Here is a 19,360-nt window from a genome sequence, read left to right as displayed (position 1 = left end):
TGTTAGCCTTAACTCCCCACCCTCCCTCGCTATCCCAACACCAGTTTAATCCATCACCATGTCATGTCAATTATACCACAGAAATACATCCCCAAACCATCTATTTCTCTTGATCCCCACAACCAACACCCTGCTTAATTCGTTCAGGACATTAGTAAACTGCAATATCACCTTAACTAATGTACTACTTTCTTAACTCATTCCTGCAGAGTACTCTGTTATCGTGCCATGGCATCTTTGAATATAATGTTTCCTCTACCCAGAATGCCTTTCCTTCATCTTTGTAAAACATCTATTCCAATCTCTCCAAGTAGAATTAAACGCTTCCTCCTCCTCACTCTTAGTGCATACACCTGTTGCTGTTGTAATTATGTCTTTCCCACTGGACTGAAAGTCTCAGGAGAGCACTTCACTGTGTTATATTCACCTTGGTAAGCTGGGTGTCTAGGCAGTGCCCAGCAAATAGTAAGTGCTTAACAAATGTTTTAAAAACGAATGAGTGAATACATCATGATCCAGATTAAAGGATCTCAAGGATTTTTACTTCCCTTTGCTAAGATTCTATGTTTCCCAAGTGATCTCCTGCTTAGTCCATCCAACACAGTAGTTACTAGTTGTATGATTTCAGGGCAAGTTATTAAAAAGCTTCTCTGTGCCTCAGACTCCTCACCTGTAAAACACAGATAAGAATACCTCCTTCATAAGGTTATTGTGAAGATTAAATTAGTTAAATACATGTAATGCTTAGAGCAGTACCTGACACATAGTAAGTGTTCAGTAAACGTTAGCTATTGTCATTAGTTTTTTAATAATACCCTGATGTTCGGAAGGGAATGGACTGAGCAGGCACATGTTTTCTAGGTCATGAAAAACACTACCCCTCAATGTACATTAATGAAGCGGCATTCTGCTTTCTCCGCCGGCACCTTGTTACTTGGTTAGCCACTTTTCCATGAGACGAATCAACCCTGACAACAATGAAGAAACGGAGTTTACTTGCAAAACTGAGGAACGTATCCTGAATCTTGAAGATCCCATCAAGTTAGCAGCGTCCTGAGAGGGCTTGTAAGTAGAGCTAGTTGGTCACCTTATGACAACTTACAGTCTCTCTATAAAGCAACATTTTGGTCAAAGATAGTATAGCGAGAAGAATGTGAGGCCAGGCGGGAGATACTTAGAGTACGCCACTAACCAGCTTTCAATATGACTGTGTACTTCAAAGGGAAAGTCTGCGTTTAACATAAAGTACTAGTCAGCTCTCAATTATCCACAGTACAGGAGGTGAAAAGTGGTATAAATAATTCAAAACAGATAGTAAAAAAGAAATCCTTAACATTTTTTACTTAGTAATGTATTATGTAATTTCTCCTTCAGATTTATATCCAAAATTGTATCTGGGCTAAACTAATAATAAATGTATTTACACAGCCTGGCCATACATTAAAGACATCATGGGAGTGAATTAAAAATAAAAGGAAGCCAGCATGAGATGAATTCACACAGATAATTTACATAAGGATAATTTAAAACTGACTATTATTATATAATAATTCCTCTCAACCTCACAGTATCCTCTTGAGGCTCAATCTTAGCCATAAAATTCTTTCAAAAGAAAATCTCCAAATGTCACTTAAAAATAAAAGATGAGAACAACTGAGTTTCTAATGGTGAATCAATTTAGACTTCGGAAGCCATGAGAGAATCATCCAATTGAGGATCTTCACTGCACAGACCGGCAGGTGCGTTACTGTGCCTGGAGAGCTAGAAGTGGGTATCAGCCTGACTGCAGACCAATTTACTGCAAACAATCAAGGTATCCTTGAAACGTTATGTAACAATCTCAGTGCCAGAAAGTACACTTCAGTGACTATCTTGTCTAAACCCTTTGATTTTATAGAAGAAACTGATACCCACAAAAGTTGCAAAATGTCTGTCAAACTACATAATAGAATAAACATTTAAGTATTTGGAAGTTTATTAAAATTTTGAGATACATTTGACATATAACACTATTAGTTTTAGGTGTACAACGTAACGATTTAATGTATGTATATATTGCAAAATGATTACCATAGTAACTTTAGTTAACATCCATCACCACACATAGTTACAAAATCTTGTGAAGAGAACTTGTAAGAACCACAGGAAGTTCATCATTTAAATAATTCACTTATATAAATAACTTCCTACATTTCTTATAAAAAGAAACTTTACTACATTTAGTTTGCTTAAATTAGGCCTTATCTAGGTATCTGCTTTATCTTATACGTAGATCCATGATCCATACTGTACAACTTCAAGTGTACTAAAAATAAAATCAGTCCTGGGATATAACTTTACTCCCCTACGAACCTGTCCACTATGCCACAACATCAGTGTTTCTCTCCCATTAGTCTAGCAGCTGGACTCTATATCTGTCAGCTTATACATACAACCATGTGCCTTCCCCAAATTTGTTCAGAAAGCCAGGAATGTTCTCCTACTTCTTATCTGAATATTACCCTCTGGATCCAGGTCAAATTCCACCTTGCCTCAAAGTTTTGCCTAGCCACCCAGTTCACTCTGCATTCCTATCATACAGAGCGTGCCAAAAAAATGTATTCACATTTTAAGAAAGGAAAAAAACTGTATTAATATTGTAATAATATATACTGATAACAAAAGATGGATACAAGTCACGCATGACTTCTGCAATTACACATTGCTACCATAATTCAATTCAACTTCAAAAAGTAATACATACATAACATCGCTTCAAATGTGTATACATCTTTTTGGCAATCCCAGTATTTATTGTCACTCTCGATAGTTAACAAGTGTTACTCAGAATCCATTACCTGATAATTACCACAGGATGCCCAGAATTGTAACTGTTCTGTGTATATGTCTGTCCCTACCCCAAAATTCTTTTGGTAGGTCTAGTGACACCTAGAACTAGGTACTTAAAAAACAAAACAGCTGGTAGGAGAATAAAATTTATTTTTTTCCCTTTATGAAAATGTCCTTTAATGCTGTTTCCATTTCTTTTCAACTATAAAAATATTTAAAGAGTAATTAGGAAGAAATTAGAACACTGCATATCCTTTACAACAATTCCACTTCAGGAATCCATCCTATGGAATCAGTGTGATCAGTACATAAAAACTTATGTACGAGGATGTTCAGCACAGCATCATTTACAAGCAAAAACTGGAGAAAAAGGAAGTTCATTCGTAGGGAATTGGCCAAATAAAATACGATGCACCTATACCACAGAATTCTACGTAGTTACCTTAAAAGATTATTTTTAAGTAACATGAAATTTTTAACTTTTTCTTTTTTCTTTTTTTTCTGTTTTTCCATCTTTTTATTACAGAAAAATCAAATCTTTTGACTGAAAAAAAATACTGTGTAGATTTTGAAATCACACACAACTCTTTTTAAGGATTTGTGTGTATAGTGCATTACATTTACTACCATCACCAGCACTTCAGGAGTAACACCCTAGCTCATGAAGAGAAGCAGTCCCTAATAACTGTGTTTCCCCGAAAGTAAGACCTAGCCGGACCATCAGCTCTAATGCGTCTTTTGGAGCAAAAATTAATATCAGACCTGGTCTTATTTTGCTATAAGACCCGGTCTTTATAATATAATGTAATATAATATAAGACTGGGTCTTATATTAATTTTTGCTCCAAAAGACACATTAGAGCTGATGGTCCGGCTAGGTCTTACTTTTGGGGAAACACAGAATGTGTCAAAGTCCATATGTAATTAACTTCCCTGTTTTCATGTTGTTTCTTCAAGCAAGAAGTTTCTGAAACAACTGACTAATAGCTTTCACTGAAGTAAGTTTCTCACCTATTCAGAGTAGGTTTCCAAAGTGGTGACAAGATGGCAATGAGTCAAATCATCATCAAGACAAGTTATATTCCAAAGATCGACCATCACCATCACTACCATCCCATCATCAGACCACTGGACCACCAGGTGGACAAACAAGTTGGTGGAAAAGTGTGCGGGTTTTTTTTTGCAATTATTTTTAACCTTTTAAACTGCAATTTCTCTGGTACCAACTTAATACCACTAGTCGACTTAGCATCTCCGGTCAACAGATTTGAGCACTGGGGTGTATACTAAGACCACCATGGGACTCCATGTCTTTGTGTTGACAGGATTTCAACCTCAATGGCTCCCACAGCCATTCCACTTCAGATGCTCTTCCACACTCTCACGCCTTAGCAAGGATCTCTTGGAATTTTCTCTACTTTCCAAATACCAACTTCTGAACTTTTCTCTCTGAATTCCTATTCCATCTTCCAAGAGGAAGGGAAGAGTCAAGATGAGAAAACAAAGTGCAAAAGCCCTGAAGGAGGACCTAGCTGGGTATACTGGAAGAGAACGAAAGCTGGTATAGCTTGAACATGGTGAACAATGGAAAACACTGTACAAGAAAAAAGTAGAGACCATATATATCTCAGAGGGCCTACCAGGTCATGGAAAGACTTTGGATGTTGTTATTTTCATAAATTTTGTCACTCCCATGGTGAATCAATTTTATATAAATGAAACCTAGATCTATGTTTCAAACCTCATCTCCTCTTCCAAAACCCAGTGAAATACTAGATTCAACTGCCTGCCTGCTAGGCAGCCTCTCCTAAATGTCAATACATGCAAAGCCAAACACTATCTTTTTCCCCAAACCAGTTCCTCCTATTTTATACCTGCTAAGAGAAGATCATTCATCCAGGCTTGGTATCTCAAAGCTATCTTTCATTCCTTGCCTACTGTCCACTGCCAATACAGGCTCCACAGGTTCTCAAATCTCCAACCTACTCTTTCTTTTCTAGTCCCACTGCCACTATCCTGGTTCACACTAGCACCAATTCTTGTTCAGATTAGCGAAATAGGCTAACCAGTTCTTTCCCCATCAAATTTACCCTGTATGATGTCACTAGATACTTTTAAGACCACCAATATGCACAGATAATACACAAATTTATTACCTCAAGTTCTGACTTCAAGCTCCACTCATATCTGCCTACTTAACATATTTATACTTAGCTTCATTCACATCTCAAATTTAACATGTCTAAAATTGAACGCCTGATTTCTGATCTTCCCTCCAAATCCCACACCTACTCCTGCCATTCCTCTCTATCTCCCATGTTAGTAAATGGCACCTCTACCCATCCAATTGCTTGAGCCAAAAACCTTGGAGTCATCCTTGACACTTTTTCTCTCTTAACTCCCACATTCAATCTATAATTAAATGGATTCTTTAACATACTTCTCAAATCCATCTACTTCTCTCCATTGCCTCTGCCACCGAGTTCCACCTGCAAAGATTCTTATTTGAGTGGTATGAGGTGCAGCCCAGGCATTAGGGTTTTTAAAAGCTCCCAGGTGATTATAACACGCAGCTAAGGGGGAGAATCATTGCTCTACAGGTACTGGACTCCCATTAACCCCTCCGACCTCATTTCTATTCATACGACTTTCTTCCTTGCTCACTGAACTCCAGCTATGCTGCCCTCCTTGCTGCTTCCTTGAACTTGCCAGGCACGTCCATTCCTCATCACTTTTGCCCTTGCTATGCCCTCTGTCTGGAATTCTGGTTCACTCCTTCACCTTCTACAGAGATTTACTCAAATGTTACCTTTGTAATATTTAGTGAGATGTTCCCTGGTCATTCTACTTGAAATTTCAATATCCACACCCACCCCAATACTCCCTACCTCTTTCTCCAGCTTTATTTTTCTCCTGGGGACTTAACACCTTTTAACATACAATATTTGTCTTGTTTATACACTTCACTTCACGAGAGCAGGGATTTTTGTCTGTTTTGGCCCTAGCTACATCCCTAGCACCTAGCATACTAACAACTAGCAACTAGCACCTAGCAACTAACATAAGGTAGAAAATTAATATTTAATTCCACAGCAAGCAAGGCCTTCCCAGATTCCCCCTACTAAATTTAATTTCTCTCTTATTCCCCTAATAGTAATTTATTCCTTTCCTTCGTAACATTTATAGTAATTCATAATTACATTTGTGTTTATTTGTTGAAGCTCTTTTCCTAGACTGTAAATTCTATGAGAATAGGATTATTCTGCTTGGTTCACCATTATATACACCATTCCTCTTGCTGAAGTGGCACAGAGTAACTATTTAAAAAATAGTCAATGAATGAATTAATAAATGAATGAGACCAAATACATTTTCTGAAAGCACACTGTGCTCATGTTATTTTTTCAATTAGAAACTTTCAAAGTCTCTCCACCACTCACCACATTAAACCCTAACTACCTGCCCTTGGTAGAAAATCTTCCATGTTCTGGACCAATTTACTTTCCTGTCTCATCTCCCATTATCCCATGCATCTTTTGCTCCAGCTTTTTGCACTGTTCATTATTTCTGGTCCACACCCAATACTAACAAACACTGCATTTCCCCACCTCCACATTTTTGCTCATAACATTCCTTCTGCATGAATTCCCTTCCCATCTCTGCCAATCAAAGTCCCAGCCTTCAAAATACCTACCGTTCAAAACCCAGCTCAAAAGTAACCTTCACAAAGACAGTTCTGACTCCCACCCCAACTTCCCCAACTGAATGATCTCTTTCTCTTTTAAATACCAAAATATGCAATACTGGTTTAATTCCCCACTCGTTTTAGAACATAGCCCTCCCCCAATTTTTACAAAACCTTTTGTTTATATTCACTCAATAGAGATTGGTTGAAATGAAGTCAGTTAACTCCGTTACTCCTTTCTTTGTCATAAAACATTTAAATTGGGAGGGGGGGTTCTCTTTAGAAAGACACTTGAACGACTAAAAGATAAAAAAGCTGGAATGGCCTTCCCTTCTATGCCTTTTCTGAAAAGGCAAGATCTTCCCAAATGCAATTTTTGGAGCTCTGATTCTTAAATGTATTCAACTGCTTGAAAAAAAATGTTAAGCTGCAATGTGCTACTATGATGACATAAATTCTATAAGCTACATTAAAATGGGTTACCCCAAGATTATCACATACTTGAAAGATTATCTGGCTGAAAATCTGAATACCTTAAACTCTGTTGTCTGAAAATAATTACTAGAAAAACATTCTGTTCAACAAGAAATCTGAAACTTTTATGATCTTCTGAAGTATCCCATTCATTTCTACATCATGTTAAGTGATGTTAAATAACAGCCTAGCAACCCAGTAAAATTCTACCATGAAACACTTGTTGTACCTCACGTAATAGACCTCTGTTTCCTTACCCACACCCTCTCATAAGGTTGTGGTTCCCATGTAGTTCATGGATTCCTGGAGGTCCCTTTCAAGGAGTCCATGAAGTTGAAACTATTTCTATAATACTAAGAAATTGTTTGCCTTTTTCATTGTGTTAACATTTGCACTGGTGGTACAAAATCAATAATGGGTAAAAGTGCTGATGCCTTAGCATAAATCCAGGTAATGGCATCAAACTGTACTAGAGTCATATGTCTCTCACCACCATGTACTGGTGATTTTAAAAAGTCAATTTCACTTAAGTATGTTCTTGATGAAGCAATAAAAATTATTGATTTTATAAATCTAAACCCTTGAGTATGGGTCTTTTAAATATTCTGTGTGATGAAATGGGAAGTATGCACAAAGCACTTCTGCAGGCTACTCAAGTACAAAGGTTGTCTCCAGGAAAAGCACTTATGACTATTTGAGTGGCGAGTTGAACTGCTTTTTTCACAGAACGCTACTTTTACTTGGAACAAAGAACAAACTGCGGTTATTCATACATGAATATTTAGCTGACATTTTCTTGAAAATGAAGTGAGTCTGTCACTTCAAGAAAAACAACTGGCAGTATTTGTTGCCAGTGATAAAATCCGAGCTTCTAATCAAAAATTAGACTTTTAGAAATCTTATGACTGCCTGACAGATTCCCAGTACTCACAGACTTTTCTCATGAGATGGCTGGTGATATTAACTAACGTGGTTTTCTTGATATTGCATTATGAAATGTGTCATTTGGAAGATCTGCTTAACTCAATGAACCAATATTTCCCAAACAACCCATGCACGATATTATAAAATCATGTATGGGTAAAAGATCCATTCAAAGTGCAAGACAGACCAATGTATTAATTTAACAGTTACATCAACATGATTTCAGATTCCACACCACAACTTAACTTATAAGAAACTACCAATTATCAAGTTTTGGTATAGCACCAAAAAGAATATACACAATTGTCTGAAAATACTCCTCCCTTTTCCAAATACATATCTTTTGAGGCCGTATTTTCTTCAAAGACTTCCATTAAAACAATCTATCATATCAGATTCAATATAGAAGCAGATATGAGAATCTAGCTGTCTTCTATTAAGCCAGATATTTAAGATATTTGCAAAACTTTAAAAAATGCCACTCCTGGGGCGGCCGGATGACTCAGTTGGTTAGAGCGCGAGCTCTGAACACCAGGGTTGCCGGTTCGATTCCCACATAGTCAGTGAGCTGCACCCCCTGCAACTAAAGATTGAAAACGGTGACTGGACTTGGAGCTGAGCTGCGCCCTCCACAACTAGGTTGAAGTACTATGACTTGGAGCTGATGGGCCCTGGAGAAACACACCATTCCCCAATATTCCCCAATAAAATAAAATTTTTAAAAAAATCAAAGTCATAAGAAAAATCTTCTTAAAAAAACCTACTTAAAAAAAAAGCCACTCTTTTCACTGGTTTTAGAAGTTCTTTTTCATAAAAATATATTAGTTGTGTTAACGTGATAGATTTTTTTTAATACTTAAAAAATGTATTTCTAAAAACGTTTTGTTTTAATTTCTAATTTGATCAATATCAAGATATAAATCACATATACAAAAGCTCTTTGGGGTCCTCAATAACTTTTAAGGGTATAAAGAGTCCTGAGACCAAACAGTTTGAGAACCACTGCTCCTGTGCCACCCACCACCCCAACACTGCTGTTTGTACCAAATCTCCGTTCCCTCATCTTCAACCACAGTTGAACCTGGGACAGATATTTGGCCCAAGGGAAATCAAGCCTAAACTGCCCAAATCAGATATCACTCAGGAATCTGAATTAAGCCTCACTGATACTGAGGTCTATTTATGTAGGAACCCTAGAGTCCATTAACTCTTATTGCTGAAGTCCTTGGAATTGTTTTGGTTCCAGCCCTTTCTGAGGCTTGGTTGTTCAGCCTTTCTTTGGATTCTATGACAGCTTTTTCCTTTCGATAAATCTTTTATATGAGCTATTTTAAATAGGTTTCTTTTCCTTATGATCAAGAAAGAAAGCCTTAACACCATAGAACCTCAATGCCGTTACCAAAAGTATTTTACTTTGTGTCCTTATCTAAGATAAAAAATAATAATGTTACCCTCCATTTGAAAGGTCATATCCCTATATAAAAATGAAAATCACTCAAAAAAACCTAAAAACTGAATGGAAATTGTAGGCTCATTAAGAACAAGAGACAAACTTAATGATCAGCTACTAGATGAGGCTCGATTTTTTCTTTTTTGGAGAAGGCCATTCTATATATTGTTATCAGGACAGGACAACAAATGGTTTCATTAACATATACCAATCTGACAGGGTTTTTCAGGGAGGTTGATAAACAGAAAAAGAACAAGGTTAGTGAGACTTGTCCTACCAGATATGAACAATTATTACAAAGCTATGATAATTAAGACAGCACAGTAGCACAAGATATAAAAACAGATTAATGGTACAGGATAGAGAATACAGATACAAACCTTCATATATTTGAAAACATAAAAGTGGCATTATAAAGTCGCAGCGGGTAGACATGCCTACTAAGTAAATGATGCTGAAGTACCGGCTAAACCTTATGGAAAGAATATTAAATCCCGACTTCAGGTTTACCCTTATGGAAAAAAAATAAATTAGATCCCTACTTCACGCCAAATATCAAAATAAATTCTAGGTGAGTAAGAGACCTAAATGTGAAGAGCAAAACTTTAAAGCTTTTAGAAGAAAATATAGGACGTAACCATTACTTCAGTATAGGAGAAATCCTTCATTAAGACAAAAAAAAACATACACCACAAAGGAAAAACATAGTAAATCTGACTCTGTTCAAGTTTAAAACTTTGTTTCAATAAAAGATAAAATAAACCTGAAAAACAAAATAAAACACACCCATTAGGATGGCTATTATTAAAAAAACAACAACAGAAAATAGCAAGTATTGGGGAGGACATAGAGAAACTGGGATCCTGTGTACTGCTGGTAGAAATGTAAAATGGTGCAGCCATTATGGGAAATAGGATGGCAGTTCCTCAAAAAAATTAAAAACAGTATTACCATATGATTCAGCAATTCCACTTCTGGATATATAGCCAAAAGAACTGAAAGCAGGGTCTCAAAGAGATATCTATGTTTACCCCCATGTTCATAGCAGCATTATTCACAATAGCCAAAATGTGGAAGCAACCCAAGTGTCCACTAATAGATGAATAAAAAAAATGTGGTATAGACATACAATGAAATATTCTTTTGCTTTAAAAAGGAAGACAATTATGACACATGCTATAACATGGATGAACGTCAAAGACATTATACTATGTGAAAAATGCCTGACACAAAAGGACAAATACCGCGTGGCTCCACTCACATGAAGTATCTAAGTAGTCAAAATCATAGAAACAGAAAGTAGTACTTATTTCTAAATACCAAGAATTATGTAAATCTCAAATTAAGGAGATGAATTGTTACATATACACTTTTTCCTACAAATAAATAAATACAGACATATAGATAGCAGGAATTAGAGGCTTTCAGAGTACTGCAAGCCCTTCTTTGTTTGATGTAGCTGGTGCCACAGCAGGAAGATTTATGTCAATAGCTTCTTAGAAAGAAACAGTCAGGAATAAAGGTCTTCATCGTCAAATAAGAGTTACTGTCCGAATGTTTAATTCCCACTCTGAGGTCTGCATCTCCCAAAGTGGCTTGACCAGCTTTGCCACACAGAGCAGCTAGGCAACACCTACCAATTCTATTAAAACGTGACCATAATTGTAAGAATGAAGGCCCAAGCGTTTCCTAAAGAGTCTATACTTTAGAATCTTTTTTCGTATAATGGGAGCTTGCCAAAAACAAAAGTAAAGCTACTGGATCTTAGTAGCAAATGTGTCAGCATAGTCTTTCAAAGTGATTCACCATGCCTGGAAAAAAACATGAGAAACAGGTGTGCTTCCCTGAATACACAACCAGAATTTAATATAGGGCCAGTATTGTTTTATGAAACCAGGTTGACACTAGCCTTATAAAGTCTGGAATTAAGAGTGACAATATGGTAAAAAAAAAAAAAAAAAAGATTTCAGATAAATATCAGAATACTGTTATTCTCAGGCTTCGAGTAACTTGAAATCAGGGAGATTACTCAAAATACCACTACATCGTGAGAGTCTAACAAAACATTTTCTGCTAAGACAGGAATTAGTCCAGCCACTAAAACCAGCTTACAGTGCAGGTCCCCTGTATCTTTCATTTGCATTAACCTTCATTAGTGTGGTGGAGTTTCAGAAAACACGGATGCACCGACATTTCTCCTGAGTCTACAGTACAAGACAGAAATCCACAGGATTCAGCACTGTTCCAGACCCTGAGTTAAGACAGCTAGATACTAGAGTTAATGGCCTATCTAAAATGTTTCCCTAATTAAGAACAATTTGTCTCACTCCTTTTTTATTATGAAAATCTAGTGATAATGAAAAAAATATGCTATTACAGCATAATATTACATAACACTCCAACTGTGTGGAGAAATGCATGTAAACAAGGAAAATCGAGGAAAGACAAAGACATACTTGTGCATATACACACAAATATGTTTTTATATAACAATCAAAACCCCACATCTCCCAGAAAGCTTATAAACAATTTCAGTCTCTAAATTTCATTTTGTGTACCTTTCATCTCATAAAAACAGCACAGTTGCTCATGAGAGAAGAAAATTCCCCGATCTCTTCTACAGCTAACCTTATATTAAGGGGGGCCGGGGGGCAGGGAAGCAATGCTCTCTTCAGAGATACTACCTGTCTTTCACAAAGAGTATTCAGGACAAGGAATCTGTGAGGTGTAAGACCCAGAATCCAGCAATGCCAAGTGGCACAGAAGTGAGTCAAACACTAGATGCATTGTATTAAAATAAAGGCACCTTTAGTTTTTAGAATTGGTTCCAGAAGCTTCATAGGGAGATGAACAACATAATTGAAAAAGAAAAAAATGTGACACTAATACACACACACACACACACACACAGGAGAGGGTTCCACATCCAAGACAGGAAAATAGTGAGTCAGGAACTCCTTGGACTAGAAGGCAAGGAAGTGCTCATACACCAAACTTAAAGGGCTCCCACAGGCCAAATATGAGACATTTTGAGCATTAAAAAAAAGTCTGTAATTGTTGGTAAAACACAGAATAAATGAAAATCCTTGAGTTTATAATGATACTAAAACAAAGAGAGTGAAAAAAGAAACAATTCATTTGCCACCATTAGAGTTGATTTTTTTTTTTTAACTTTCATTTATTTTAAGTGTGTTTTTCCAGGACGCATCAGTTCCAAGTCAATAAGTTGTTTCAATCTATAGTTGTGGAGGGCGCAGCTCACATGCGGGGAATGAACCCTGGTGTTATGAGCATTGAGTTCTAACCACCTGAGCTAACCAGCCACCTGAGTTGATTCTTATACCATCCATCTCCTTTACTCAGAAAATTGTTAAAGGGAAAAATTAAGAATTTACCTGAACTTTCTGGTAGAAATTATAATTTATTCCTAACTGATGAGGGAAACTTTTACAGAATATTGGGGGAATGGCAGGATTAGAAAACTACCATTTTGCAACAAGCAAATAACTGATTCAGGCAAGGATCATTAGATGAAAGGTTGCTGGAGAAGCGTTAACAGTGTGGTGCCAAAGTATCACCACTCTGCAGATTACTTGCTACCGTGTTTCCCCAAAAATAAGACCTCACCGGAAAATAAGTCCTAGCATGATTTTTCAGGATGACATCCCTTGAACTCAAGCCCTAATGCATCTTTTGCAGCAAAAATTAATATAAGACCCAGTCTTATTTTTGGGGAAACACAGTCATTACAAAGAGAAAAACAAGTCTTCACCATGGAGAGATCTGGTATTTATCATCTTAAAAAAATGATCAAACTCAGCATCATTAATAGTGGGACAGGATGTTTCTCTTATTGTGACATAGTATGAAATACAGAACACCACCTATGAAGTATTCTTATCAAAAAATATTTAACCTGAATCTAATCAAGCCTTTAAACTTCACTGCCAGTTTATAGGAAATACAGGGATAAAGGAACAAACTACATGCAACTGTGAGGAAACAATCAGAAAATTCCAGACGTGGCATATTCTGTAAGATAAATGGCCCAGTCTCTTCAAAAAGTCAATATCATGTGGCTTCTAAATTAATTGTTCTAGATTTAAAAAGAGACTAGAGAGACATCTTTGGAGAAAAAAATACCAATAGCTAAAAGGTGTCTCCTTAGAGACAACTGGGAAAATCTGAACATGAACTGGACATTAGATGGTATTAGGAAATTACTGGTAATTGCTTTAACTTGACAATATATTTTAAGAACAATTAAGTAAAACAATATCTTTATTTTAAGAAGATGTGTCTAACGCATTTAAGGTATTAAGGTGTCATGAGGTCTGTAATATATTAATAAAAATTTAGATATTATATATATAAACACACATGCACATTGATAAAGCAAATACAGCAAAATGTGAACAACTGTTGAATCTACGGGATAACTGATATAAAAGTGATTAACTGTACTAGTCTTTCAATTTTTCTGTGCGTTTAAAATTTTTCACTTAAACAATTGTAAAAAAAAAAAAAAGGAGGGGGAGGGGACGCAAAATGCACTTCCTCCAGGAAGGCATCCCAAATGAACTCTCCAAACCTTAATCACTAACGTGTTTCCCAAAAAATAAGACCTAGCCGGACAATCAGCTCTAATGCGTCTTTTGGAGCAAAAATTAATATAAGACCTAGTCTTATATTATAATATATATTATAGTAAAATAATTACTGATATTATAGTAAAATAAAACCAGGTCTAGTCTTATATTATAATATATATTATAGTAAAATAATTACTGATATTATAGTAAAATAAAACCAGGTCTTATATTAATTTTTGCTCCAAAAGACGCATTAGAGCTGACTGTCCGGCTAGGTCTTATTTTCGGGGAAACACGTAGTAGTTTACAAAGTCCTCTCTGCGTAGAGACACAGTGTATTTCTGTTATCATTCTGTTGTCTAACTGTTCTCTGATTATTTCGTATATTGAGTAGATGTGGTTTTCCAACAAGACTGTAGGCTCCTTCAGGCACAGACATCTTTTAATTCTTTTCTATTCCCTTACAGCTCATAGTGAAGTATTCTACTATTGGTAGACGTTTAAAAAGTACTAGTAAAAACATTTTGTGTAGGTACTCGGTGAAGTACCTTAACTGAGTTAGTTTTTTAATTACTCAACAGAATGGCAGTTCACTTTTATAAACAATTTTGAGTCATAGCTATCAAATGAGATCATAAAACATCACTTATGGGCTTAAAGAATTTCACACAGAAAAACTAGCTCTAATAGTTAAAGAAAGAAATTAGAATATAAGTTTTACATGTCTTCCTAGCATTGTCATGCATTTGCTGTGTTATCCAGGCATCTGACTTTATTCTCATGACATTATTCTTCAGGCGACTAATATCTTCCACCACCACTCCCATCTGCAAAACAGCGACGGTAACTCCTGGGTGTAATGAAGCTTAACAAGCTACATAATGAAGTTTAAAATCTTACATAAAAGACTGCACAAAAGTTTTTGACAATACAGTGTTGGTTGAGGAAAGAGGTAGTCTCATACTCTGCTGGCAGGAATATAAATTCATACAACCTCTGTGGAAAGCAATTTAACAATATCTAACAATATTAAAAATGCATATATCCTCTAAACACTTCCACTATGAATTTGCCCAACAGACACCCACATACATTAAAAAGTGCATACAAGGAATTACTTGCAGCTCTGGAAACAACTTAAGTATCCAATAATAAAAGTTGGATGAATGATGGTACATCTATGCAATGGAATACCTGCCATCTTTCAAAAAGAGGTACTCTATGTACTGTATGAAATGATGGCCAAGATACAGTAAGTGAAAAAAGAAAATTGCAGAATAATGGATATAAGTTTACATCATTTGTGTAAAACAACAAATAAAAACACAACCATCAAAGAATATATAGTTGTATATACTTGTAAAAGCGCTGACTGGAAGGGTAAACAAGATACAGGTAACAAAAATTCCCTTTGGGGAGGGTAACTAGATGGATAGGGAGGGCAGTACAATAAAGATTTTTCATTCTCTTTGTGTATCTATGTACTTTTTGAATTGTGTTTCTTATGTATGTACGTCTTAACCACTTTAAAAAGTTATTTTTAAAAAAACACAGCTCTGCACCAGTAAGAATTATTTAATGAAATTCATCTTAATCCTAAAAGCATTTCATGCGTTGGTACCATAAAAATTTTAAATGAGGTTTCAGTAGCTTCAACCAGACAAAATGTTTCCAGATAAAAACAAAGCATCCTAGATGATGGAAGCCTACTGAGAAAGCAAATGGACATTTATTACCTCAACAGCGTTAATTCCAAGATTTTACCAGAACCTGATGAAAGTCTGGACATAGGCAACATTAAACATCTTCAAGTACCAAACTAACTACTATAAAGAACTCTAAAAAGAGAAGTCACCCAAGTACCAAATAGACACCAATCACCCTCACCCTCTAAGTGTGGGCCTGTCTCAGGAACTTATACTCCCCAGTGTTCACACAAGGGAAAAAAAAAGATGAGTCTCCAGCTCTTTCCCAGGACACAGGATGAGATATGCCCCCCAAATTCCTAGCTTCCCGTGTCATCTCTTAGCTCCACTGTAACCATGGCAACAGAAAACCACAAAAGACAGCTGAACCATGCAAAGGCTAGTTAAATGGGGAAGTGAAAAAAAATACATATATACTTTAAGGCCCAAGAACATAAGGTCCTTGAGTTAAAAACGGCAACCCAAAAAGCCTTGAGAGAATACCAAAGAAAGGACACAAAGGAAAGAGAATAGAAAATAAGGCCTACTAATGTATCCCATTCCCAATTATCCAGACAGGAGACAGGATTAGCCAAGACAAGAGAAAAACACACAAAATGCCCCCCTCTCCCGAAATTTAGCTATTCATTTCAACGCTACTCAGCATACCTTCTGTTTCTAAGAGTTTATCATTTTCTTACCCTGTTCTGATGGCAGAGGTAAGAAGCAGCAAAGTATGCAAAAGCGTGGCAACACGGAAGCAAATTAAAGGGCCATGAATAATCTGCCAACTGAACACCCAGGGCCTAGATCCCTGAAATATTACTGTACTTCAAAGTTCCGTGTTTTAAATTGCTGTTCACTACTTGCAAATGTGAAAGAAACTTACTTAAAAGTTAAAACCTCCACTGGGTAAGTCATCGTCCACCAGTAGTTTCAGATTGCTTTTGTTTGCCTGGGATGTTCAGAGCATCAATAATGTACAGCTAAAACAAAAGCGCTAAGGAAGATCTTTTACAATGCAAGAGGCAAATAGGTCACACGAAGAGGGCTGGAAACTACAGAACCTTGATGTCTTGATTTACAGCTACTACTCTAAGCCTTATATTGTGTGCTCTTTATCTCTACCTTATCTAGTTGGGTGAAGATAATTAAGAATTTTGCTAAAAAGAAAACCCGCTCTTACTTTCTTTTTTATGACTTAGTCCTCCTCCGAGAATCGACCAAAATCCCCTGCCAGAGTAACTGAGCAGGTTGGAGTGCCTACTCCTAAATTTAGGGGATGTTTGCATTAAAGGTACAGCATGACGATGAGAGTAAAGAAAAGTAATGCTAGAACTAGAAGCTGCTGTGGCAGTTTCAAACGAAGGGTCAGCGTGGGGCACGTTAGCTCTGGGAGGAGTTTGTAGCCTGGGAATCTCTAAGGTAACACCAGATGCGAACAGTGCGTTGTCAATAAATCCCTCAAATAACTTCAATTCTCCCTGTTGGGTAGGAGCAACAGGCTCACTATCTGGCAGCAACTCTAGCCCACTGCCTGGGAGGAAGGCGGACGCGTGGTCAAGGGGCTCTTTATCCCGCAGGTCCCTGCAACACAGCGATGCGCATGCGCCCCGAGGGCAGCGAACACGCACCCCCAGCTCGTTCACACTCGCGCATGCGCAGTCACCCATCTCGCCGCAGGCGACAGCTCACTATTTGGCAAGGGGGATGGGGCTGGTAAAATGATGGGGGGGGCTGAAGGCAGGGGGCGCGTTTGTGTCTCCTGAATGCTTGGGATTGGAAGAAAGAACGGTTGATGAGGCTCTGGCATTAACAAGCCACGTAACCCAGGATGTGGGAAATGGGGCAGAAAAGAGTATATGTGTGGCTGGTGGGGGGGGCACAGGAGTCGTGGGGGGGGTCAGTCACCTCTTAAGGGAGGCGTCCCCCCCCCCGACAAGACAACCCTCTCCCTCGACTCTCCTCCCCCCACTCACCTGAGAGCGGCGGCGACAGCTGCTGGTTCCCGTCCCCCTGCGCTCGCCTCATACTGTCCGCAACATCCGGGACCTGCGGGACCGCCGATACCCAAATACACACACACTCGGAGCGCGCACACTCACACACACACATACACACCGACACACACCGGCCGAGGCGTCATGGCGTCAGCACGTCGACGCAGAGAGCGCGTACCCGCCGGGCCCCACCCCGCGCGGCCTCCGCCTACTCTACCCCCCTCCCCTCCCCTCCCTGAGTTCTCCTGCCCCTCCTCCTTCTTTCTCAAGACTCCGCCTACTTTTCCTACCGCGCATGCGTCCCAAGGGGTCTCACGGGGCCCGGGGATTTGAGGGGAAGGAGGGGCCTTAGAAGAAAGAGGCGGGAACGCGGAGGGGATCGCGTGCAGAGCGCCACAGGCTGCTGGGAGGTGCGAGGACCAAACAGGGGCACGCCGAGGGAAGGGTCGGGGCGGGCAGCGTAACAATACCCGCATGTAACAACAGCAACTCATGTATGCAAGGAGTTTACGGATTACCAACGACTTTTGCGTGTATTACCTCGTGTTTTCTAACCAACTGTTAGTAAAAGGTTTTCTGGACTTTATGATAATGCTAGAGATTCTTTTAAGTAACTTTTAAAATTTAGCATTTGGAAACAAAAATAACAAGTACTATGTTGGGGGCGGGAGGTGAGCATAAGTGACACCTAAAAGGAAGCTGATTCAGTGATAATTTGTGGCCTTGGACACCTGAGTCCCCAGTTGGCCTCACATCCTAGTTCCCAAGGGCCATTAGTAATTCCTGAGTTTAGTCAAAAAAAATAATAATAAGTCTCAGAGCATCTTGGCCCTGTGAGAAAAAAGAGTCATCTCCCGCTATAATGTCAATGATAGAATATTTATTATTGCTACAATTCTTTTCTTTAACGTAAACTTTAACAATTATTCTTATTGAATCAAGCCAAATAATCTGGAACAGGCATAATCTCTTGACACACGCACACAAATGCCTGAGGAGGTATTCTACCCCAAAGAGGAACCTGTGGGTCATGGGGTGACAAAGTGTGGGCTCTGCCTTGGGAACAGCTTCCGGAAGCCCTGCTGCTGTGGGACTGTCTCCAGGAGACGGTGCTCACTGTCTCTGGCCACATGCATGCTGGCGCCAGGTGGCTGGTGAGTGTTCAGCAAGGAAGGTTGGGAGCCCCTGGGCAAAGCCACAGGGGTTTGGAAATAAACCCCTGACAGCACCAGGCTGTCTTCCAGTTTCAAAAACACAAGCAGACCCTATAATCCGACAGCTTAAAATATCCTAGGAATCATGGACAAAATCTTCCAAACTCCTAGAGCTTGCCCAACCAGAATTTCAGTAAAAATGATCTAGAAATGGAGATCCTAAATTCGACAATGATGTGGTTACCGTTTCTGCCCTGCTTGAAACAGAAAGATCTTTTGTCACCTATTAGCCTGATGCTTGAAACTTTCCAATTAGATTTCACTCAACATCATCATCACCAAACATTCATTCCTTAGCTGAAGCCAGCAAGGTTTTCAGTCCTTGTGAAAATTCAGAGTGTCCCACAGGTAACCCAGAAACCAGTTACTAGTAACTGACTCGTGATGTCAGGAGGCTATTTAATTCCTATTGTCTTGACTTCAGATTTCACAGGTCAGCAGAGACGAAAGAAAAGGAGTGCTCCGTGGAGATTGGAGCACGGAGGTAGGGAAAGGGTGCAGGAGGAG

The 19,360-nt window shown here is 38.3% G+C and overlaps 1 protein-coding gene across 2 annotated transcripts in view; it reads right to left on the bottom strand.

The window, feature by feature from the left end:
• The window catches only part of SPOP (speckle type BTB/POZ protein), a 64,087-nt gene extending 46,239 nt beyond the window's left edge, over nucleotides 1-17,848 (bottom strand). The window contains exon 1 of one of the 2 annotated variants that reach the window (XM_033090723.1): nucleotides 17,619-17,848. The gene's annotated coding sequence lies outside the window, so the exon portion shown is untranslated. The remainder of the gene's footprint in view (nucleotides 1-17,618) is intronic. The other variant, XM_033090724.1, reaches the window with a different exon arrangement.
• Nucleotides 17,849-19,360: the final 1,512 nt, after the last annotated feature.

The sequence above is a fragment of the Rhinolophus ferrumequinum genome, chromosome 21 (assembly GCF_004115265.2).
Source record: "Rhinolophus ferrumequinum isolate MPI-CBG mRhiFer1 chromosome 21, mRhiFer1_v1.p, whole genome shotgun sequence".
Taxonomy (NCBI): Eukaryota; Metazoa; Chordata; class Mammalia; order Chiroptera; family Rhinolophidae; genus Rhinolophus; species Rhinolophus ferrumequinum.
Note: the sequence above shows the minus strand (reverse complement) of the source record. Positions and strands in the feature narration are given on the sequence as shown.